Below are 9,603 nucleotides of genomic sequence, written 5' to 3'. Positions count from 1 at the left end.
ATATTAATGAGCGTATTTACTTTCATCCCAAGATGTGCATTCTTTACGAATTGTTTCAAGATTAACTTTTGTGTACTCTTTTTCTTGCTCTTTATTTTCATAATTTCTGTATATGTTTGGATTCAGTGTTTCATAAGCTATTGAGATATCTCATTATCATATAGAAATGTCCATATTTTATACCATACTTTAATCAGTGTAATATATATAGAAATTGATTAAAATTACCACATACAGAAACATACGTTCATATATACGTGTGTATATTTATGGATATATGCGTATACATACATACATACATACACATACACACACACACATATATATATATATATACATATATATATATATATATATAATATATATATATATATATATATATATATGGATAGATAGATAGATAGATAGATAAGACTGGTCAAAACTGCCTTTGAATTGAGGCTGTGAATAGCTTTTGTACTGCTAAACCATGCCAAACGAATTTTTGGTCTGAAGATCAAAACAGAAAAACAGATGAAACTGGTCCTTTTTAGAGGGAGGTCTCCTCCGCTATATTAGGAGGGAAGGCGAACCCACCACATTTCTCACTGAAGAGAATTTTGTTTTTTATCTGGAAGTTTCCTTTTTCGGAAGTCTATAAGATAGTTATCATACTGAAAAATCTCTTTATTGAAAGTTCCCTTGTCCTGAAATCTATTTATCTACTTTCATTATTTCTGAAGTTTTGACAGACTCAAAGGCTTTCTCATAGTCTATAAATGCCATACACAGTGGGTTGTTATACTTTGTTGTTGATTTTCTATGAGCATTTTTTCTATCGCCAAGTCTCTACTTTGAAGTTTCTGTATCAGGAAACGAATGTATCTGATCATTCCCGTTCTCATAAATATTCATCTGGAAGTTACTGCATCTTAGTCTCTATTTGAAAGTATTTATATATGAAGTTCTGTTGTCATTATCCAGAATTTATTACTGCAAAATTAAGTGCTGGTGCTAAGATCAACTACTTCAGACTGAAATGGAGAAAGCGTAATTCCTCTTCAAATAATGTTGTAGAATATTTTTAGTCTTTTTTAATACATCTGTCCACCCTCCTACCCTGAACCCCTCCAACACCCCCCAGTTCTTCGCCAATTCCTGCGCCCCTCCGGACTCTTGATAGATGTAATGAGGGTTCCATGACCTCCTGTCATTTTCGGGGAGTGCCTTAAAGACAGTTAATTTTGATATTTACCTTGATAAGGTCTTGATTTAGTAACAATATCCTGTAATTTTGGCGTCCAAACAAAAACCGCTCCTTTCTCAAAATAGATTAATTGAAATGGATTTCTTATAGATGTTCTATCTCATGTTCGAGGTCTTGTGTGTAAAGCCAGAAACTTTGTTTGATATTTTTTTACTCATCAGGTGATAATATTAGATTATATCTAGCGTGGAAAACTGGTAAATGTCTACAAAAATATTTAAATATTTAACTTTTTAATCTATTTTTAGCAATGGATAATTAATGGAATATTTTTTTCTGCATTTTTGTTGTTATTTTCAACGTATTTATATTTTCATAACTAAAATGGAAATTGAAAATTTTTAAATTTCCTGCTATTTTGTATAATGTATTCAACTGTTATTAGTGCTTGGCAATATTCGTTCAAAATTTCTTATAAATAATCCTGCCCTTGGAAAATTATTGAGACTTTTCAAATTTTTATTGTTATCTACCGTAAATGAAAAAGATTTTACTTTTAAAAGACCTGGCGGTCGTAGATACGTTACCAAATCATTTAAGCATATAATCGACATAAAATCAATGTATATACCCTTAACGTACAACCCAAATCACGGGGTTACTACTCTTGCCATAAGGAAACTTTTTCATTGTACATTCAAATTGTTTCACAGGTTAATATTTCAGTGTATCACGGCGTCAATGACCTTAGATGTCAGGATGCCTGAAAACTTTAAATCAATCAATCAATCAATCAGTGTATCATATTACTATAAAATGAACGTTGGTTCGTCTTATTTTCCATTCATATGAATGTAATCTGTGGTGAATAGGATGAAATTGATATTCACCTATCGTTTTACTTGTAAACAAGAACTAAGCTGGAGAGATTCACTGATCAGGTAAAGGTCATGCATCAGATTCCATTTAATATTCATGAATGTCAGATGTACAAGTGTTCGGAAAAGGCCCAGTGAATTATGACGTGTCTGTGCCATATAAATCTTTATGTTTATTTATTTTTCATTTGTACTGTAATGTGAATATTTTACTACGAGTAAGTAAGCAAATAAGTGAATTAATGAATAATGAAGTGTATGAGTATTGAAAAGAATAGATTACCGAATATCAAGTTGGAGCTTTACATCCACAATAAATGTTTATTCACAATTTTTATATCATTTGATTTTACGTGAAAAGCTTCCCTTGCTACAAACATTAGAACATTACAGTTGAGTTTAGAATGGAAGTTCAAAATAAAGAATCCAAAATTATACTCTATGCTGTTTGAATAATCTACTAATTGTAAATTTCGTAATTTGTGGATAATAACTCTATTCGTCAGTATGTGTCAGTTTGGCAATGTGTTTGTTTCTTTGTCTTTTAATATATTACAGCTTTGGCTTAAATTTGCGAAAGTTGTCTTTTTATCTCGGCTTTCCACTTACTAGTGGACCTAGTTACAAATGGGTAGGCCTACCATCTTCAGCTGCAGCTGAGAGGATCTTTAACATAGTCCTTTTGGAGTCGCCATCTCTTGGATAGGAAAGACACTTATTAATAAACGTACGCGCGCACACACTCACACACACACACACACACACACACACATATATATATATATATATATATATATATATATATATATATAGATATATATATATATATATATATATATATATATATATATATATATATATATTATATATATATATATATATATATATATATATATATGTGTGTGTGTGTGTGTGTGTGTGTGGGTGTGTGTGTGTTGTGTGTGTCTGTGTCTGTTTGTGTTTGGGAATGTGTATTAATATTGTAGGCAGTTTAAAAGAAAAATCAATATAATTGAGATGAAAGTCTTAATTTGAATAGGTAATTACCAACAAAATCTAATACCGAAAACGACTTTTTAAAAAGCGGAAGAAAAATGCCTTCTGGCTTCAATCCCTAAGTGGGAAAAGCCGTATGCGGAAACACACACACGAAGTGACAATTTATTACACATTTTTCGTCTTGGTTTTTCTCAATCTGTATTGTCGCCATTCCTTCCGTTCAGGGAACTTGCCTCCTATATATCTCCCCTATATGATAACGAACAAGTGTCTTGTGTATTATATATATATATATATATATATATATATATATATATATATATATATATATATATATATATATATATGTATATATTATTATTATTATTATTATTATTATTATTATTATTATTATTATTATTATTAGCCAAGCTACAACCCTAGTTGGAAAAAGCAAGATGCTATAAGCCCAAGGGCTCCAACAGGGGAAAAATAGCCCAGTGAGGAGAGGAAATAAGGAAATAAATAAATGATGAGAATAAAATTAACAATATATCATTCTAAAAACAGTAACAGCGTCAAAAACAGTTATGTCCTATATTAACTTTTAACGTCAAAAAATAGATATGTCATATATAAACAATAAAAAAGACTCTTGTCAGCCTGGTCAACATAAAAAACATTTGCTCCAACTTTGAACTTTTGAAGTTCTACTGATTCAACTATATATATATATATATATATATATATATATATATTATATATATATATATATATATATATATATATATATATATATATATATATATCTTTCCTGTCACGCTGAGCAGCATTGCCAAATGTATGACTGCCTGGTTTCTCCCCGTCCCTTGGATAGGCGGAGGGGAAGTAGATAGGATTGGGGGGAGGTGTTTGAAAGAGTTGAATACGTATGTGTGTGTGTGTATGTGCATATCTATCTAAATATTTAGCCGTCATTTTGACGGATTGCGGTACACTAGTGTGTGTATATATATTATATCTACTATCATATTCATATATTTTAGTCCTGTTCCATTGCTTCCCCATCATCTTTCCTCACCACGTGTTATCTCTGACAGGCCAAAGTGAAATTGCAAATTGACGTTGCAAGCAATGATAGTTGGTTGTTCACATCTTTCTCTTCTGGCCCCCTCGCTAACCCCGCCTGACCTTCCACCTGACCTCATCGTGACCCTAATCGCCTACTCTACCCCCAACACCTGTGACCCCTCTTAATCCAAGTGCTAACCCCCACCCTACCCGGTCCCTAAGCAACCACTAACCTCTCTTATGTCTCCCCTCATCCCCGGGCCTCTGGGAGTTACAGGACCTCGGGGGATCTGGAAGTTCCTCTTGGGGCAGAGGAGGAACCCCCTTGATGTGTCTGCAAGTGGTGTCAAGGGGGGGGGGGGGAGGGTTGTATCTTATAACTCGCCAGCGGGGCCAACGGAAGCAGTTGCAACTTTTTTTTTTACCGTCTTGTTGATTCGAGTCAAAGGGTCACATATGGTACAGAGTTGAGCGCGGGAACCCGTCGACTGGGCATGTGAATCTGGCCCCGGGGACAGTCGACGATAAATTTGCGAAACGATGAAAAGTATTTGCACCGGAGATTTCTCTCTCTCTCTCTCTCTCTCTCTCTCTCTCTCTCTCTCCTCTCTCTCTCTCCCTCTCTCTCTCTCTTCTCTCTCTCTCCCTCTCTCTCTCTCAGTACTGCCATTAATACGAGCATCTGTCAACGAAGGGAGTGATTTTAATGTTAATTTGGCCTATCTACGTATTCAAGTCAGTTTTCGAATAACATACCAGTAATAATGCTTCAGTTCTTTAAAGAATTCTGGGAGGAATGGTCTGTAGTCTAGATAGGTTATGCATTTTCCTTTTTTTAAAGAAAATTATTGAGTTTGGTGAGTTACTTTCTTTTATGAATATATAAGGATTGTGGAATTTAAGTAATTTCTTTTTAATGGTGAATTAAACTTATAAAAAACTGCAAAAATAGTGGTGATAATAAGTAAGCATAATCTATAAATACAATAGTATGTTGATAAAGAACTTAGGTCAATCGATTCTTGCATAAAGAAAAATAAGTATAGGAACAATAAAATAATAGACCTCCAAATGATCATGCTACTGCTTAGAGGTTGTTGTTGTGGGGCTATATGTAACGTCTCTGCTTGGTGATCGCCAGATGGGGGTACGGGGTTCCGCTCAACTCGTTAGATTTAATGTCTGCAACCTCACTATCCTTGTGAGATAAGGCTTTGGGGTTTGGGGGAAGCCTATAGGTCTACTTGGTGAATCATCAGCAGCCATTGCCTGGCCGTCCCTAACTCTAACTTGGGTGGAGAGGGCTTGGTCGCTGATCATATGTATATACTGTATGGTCAGTCCTCTAGGGCACTGTCCTGCATACTAGGGCAGTGTAACTATCCCTTGCCTCTGCCATTCACCGAGGGACCTTTAAAGTAAGAAAATGTATGCATATCATCATCATAAACTTAAAAGTTAATTACACGTTAATAATAGTTTACAGTATATAAGTAACTTGATAATGTCTTTGGTGCCGAAAAGGCAACAGCATAAAAATTGGAAGAACACCAATGAATATACGCATAGTGATTCATTAAGTGTACAAAAATTCATACTCTTAACTTGAATAAGGTTATAAATTATTTATTAAACATAGGTGCGATTTACTAGACTTGCAAATGCTGAATGTTAAGGGAATCTGATTATAAAATAATATAAGTTTTTTTTTTTTTATAAGAAATAAATGTATTATAAATAGTCAGCATTGGTAAAGGAATCTTTTTCAGAACATTGATTGATAGATCTAAGTCTGCCCAGTTATTATTGTTTTTAATCGGGCTCTGCCCACATTTGCATTGCTACGAAATGGATATGAAATAACTATAATAATAATTAAGTCCTTTTTACTACTACTATTACTACTATTGCTATCAAAGATTCATTTAAAGATACAGTTTATTTATTCCTCATAGACTGTTACTATCACTAATCTAGAGGAGAAATTTATTTTGGTGTTACTACCACCTGTTGTTATCATGGTCACTAGATGTTTTGGTATCATAGTGGTTTAGTTTTTTTTTTAGCCTTTTTTAGTCTTCCCATCTTGAAATCTGAAGTATTCAAAGCTTGTAAAAAATATCAGTTTTTTTTTTTTTTTATTAAGAAAGAAAATATTACTTGACTAAGCGAGTTAAAGAATAAAAATTGTCTTGTGAATATCTATAACCGAAAAAAAGTCTCGACATCAAATAAGTAAAGAGAACAAAGAAGGACCTTACGAAAGAAGACGTAAAAAGCTTGGTGGATAAATGAGGGAGGAGTTTCGTTTTGGCCAGAGACTATTACCACCGACCCTGCACGCTTGCCGCAAGAATTGCTTCGACCTTTCAGTGCGAGAGAGTTCGGGAATTTCAGTTAATTGACCAGTTTAACTTAAATTAACAATGCTTCACATGTGACTCTTATGAAAAAATATGTTGAGCTTTTGCGAGAAAGAAATGATCCCTGAAAAAAAAAGAAGGAAAATTGATAAGTAAATCGTCGGAAGCCGGGTTGCGGAGATTATTCAAATTCTTGTTGTTACTTCGGGTTTAACCTTAGTTTCCCTCGTGAGAAGAATTTCATTGGAGCTGAATATACGGTTTGGGTTATAGGTTATGATTTAAAAAACGTTGTTGGGTACACCTATTTTTTTGTCAATGTGCACTAATCTGCTTGTAATAGAAAAGATTTTCTTTCTTGAGAACATGTTAATACCGATTTTATTCTTATTTATCTATCCCACTGAAGATACGGTGTACATATACACGCTCGCGCATACACACACACACACACACACACATATATATATATATATATATATATATATATATATATATATATATATATATATATATATATATATATATATACATACATACATATATATACACACACACACACACATATATATATATATATATAATATATATATATATATATATATATATATATATATATATGTGTGTGTGTGTGTGTGTGTGTGTGTGTGTGTGTGTGTGTGTGTGTGTGTGTGTGTCTGTGTCTGTGTGTGTAGTCAAATCATAATTGTTTAAGGAATCTGTGAAAGTAAAACTTTGAAAACAAACTTAAATGTCTGTCATGGTTATGCATTTCCCATATAAGTTAAAAGCTTAGGTTTCATCAACTTGAAAGAATGTTATGAATACGTATTTCCTATACAAGTTAAAAGCTTAGGTTCCCTTTGTGTTTTTTGTAATTTTCTTCTCGCAGTTATTCATCTTCTCAGTCGAGATAATGACGGATATTGGGGCTTTGGAAACCCCTCCGCTAATGATATCTGATTAAACATCAATATTTCTTATTCTTCAAATTGAATACCCTCTCCGCCCCTTGCTTTCTCAATCTCAGGGTATGATTGCAGCAAGTTGTGCAACCCTGCTAGCTAGCTAGCATGCAAGCAAACAAGCAATTGGTGCTAACTGTCAGTCAGGCCATGGTTTAAAAGCCCCACGCGATAATTGGACAGTTAGTGGTAATGTCTGTGTTCTGTGACAATCAACTTGTCCGGCTATTATCTTCTCGTTATAAATGCTGCCAGAGGTCAGCCCATTCCATCTGCCGATTGCAAGAAGCTGGCGTAATGCATTCCTGCACACACGTAATGACGTTACTTAACTTTAATCAAAGATTGCGAAAACTGCATGCCTCAGTTTTTCTGTACTGAGGCATTTTCAAAATCCCCCATGGATCTCAGTCGTCTTTAATTGTAAATTTAGATATTCATTTTTGTATTGAATGAAAATCTGTCATCTTCATAGAAAATTTAGATATTCGTGTGCTTTATAAAAGAAAAATTTATAATTAAATATTTATTGCGTTTTGATTTTTTTTAAATGGAGTAGAGTGACTGTCGAAATTGGAATATCTAGATGTCTGTTATATTTACCATAACTTTTTTATTGTCTAAAACTCCATTAATTCTAATAGGTAGTTTTCTTGCAAAATTCTATGTACAGAGGTAAAATGTTTTACCCTTTTCCCTGTCATACTAACACAAACAAATGCGTTTTGTTGGCTTCTGTTTGCAAATAAGCTAAAAATCGTGCTTTGCTACGCAATGATAAACACATTCTATGCACTTGTCAAAGTAAGATTTTACCAACAAATGTGAAGAGCAATAAATTACGTGGCGAAAACAGTAACTTGATAAATAGATGGATCTTGAATCCACAGTTTATGAATCTATAACTGAATAAAATTTTAATTTAAAGAAATGCCACTAGAGGGACGGATATTAATTTTAGTCTAGAAACGTCTTTACATACTTTGGTAATCAAGTTAATTATTCTTTACTTCTTATGTAGTTTATTTATTTCCTTATTTTTTTTTACTCCTGGCCTATTTTTCCTTGTTGTAGGCCTTGGACTTGAATTATCCTGCTTTTTCAACTAAGGTTTCAGTTTGGCTGTTAATAATAATAAATAATATGTCTTTTCAGCATAAGGATATACAGGTAGATGATATTTAGGAATTTTTTTTTCTGCTAGTTTACATGAGTCTTGTTACATGAATATATTTCCCAAATAGGATACATGAAGATATGATTTGCTTTAAACTAATTGACTTTGTACAGAGTTGCATCGGTCGTTAACATTGCTATTTCATATTTGAATAATATTTTTGCTTATGTGCATGTAAGTCCTCAGAGGTACTACACATATTACACATTGACCACAAATGTACTGTTATCCTATGCTATTTTCTTTTCATGATATTAATATTTTTTGTGAGTTGAGTAAAATTTAATTGATTTTCCTTCCTTAACTATTGATTATCCATTTTCTGCTCCTTCCCTCTCACTATTTAGTTGTTATAATTTCTTTTCCCTTCCCTCGTACTAATTAAACATGATCTTCCCTCTCTCTTTTCCGTTGTTATAAGAAAGTGTGTTCACATCAAGGCTACTGAAAGCAACAAGATCTTGATTGCTGTAATAAAGCAAATTGCAAATTCGTTCTGATTCTTTCAAGTACAAAGCAAAAGTCAAGAGATGAAGCTGCAATTCGAGGAAGTTAATTTTCGTCTGTTCTTGATGCAACTTTCATTTTTTCCCTTTATAAATGAGTGTCGATGATTGAACAGTATAAAATTACTTTGATTTATTTACAGTTTGTTTATTCGGTCGATAGATTTCCCGTTATCGCATCTGACCTCATGTTCATCTCGTTTATTATTATTATTATTATTATTATTATTATTATTATTTTTTTTTTTTTTTTTTTTGCTATTATTATTATTATTATTATTATTATTATTATTATTATTATTATTATTATTTCACTGGCTAAGCTACAACCCTATTTGGAAAAGCAGTATGCTCTAAGCCCAAGGGCTCCAACAAGGAAAATTAGCCCAGTGAGGAAAGAAAACAAGGAAATAAACTACAAGAAAAGTTTTGAAAAATTGAAATAGAATATTTTAAGTACAGTAACAGTATTAAAATAA

This window comes from Palaemon carinicauda, chromosome 38, assembly GCF_036898095.1.
Source record: "Palaemon carinicauda isolate YSFRI2023 chromosome 38, ASM3689809v2, whole genome shotgun sequence".
Lineage (NCBI taxonomy): Eukaryota > Metazoa > Arthropoda > Malacostraca > Decapoda > Palaemonidae > Palaemon > Palaemon carinicauda.
This window is presented reverse-complemented; position numbering follows the sequence as displayed.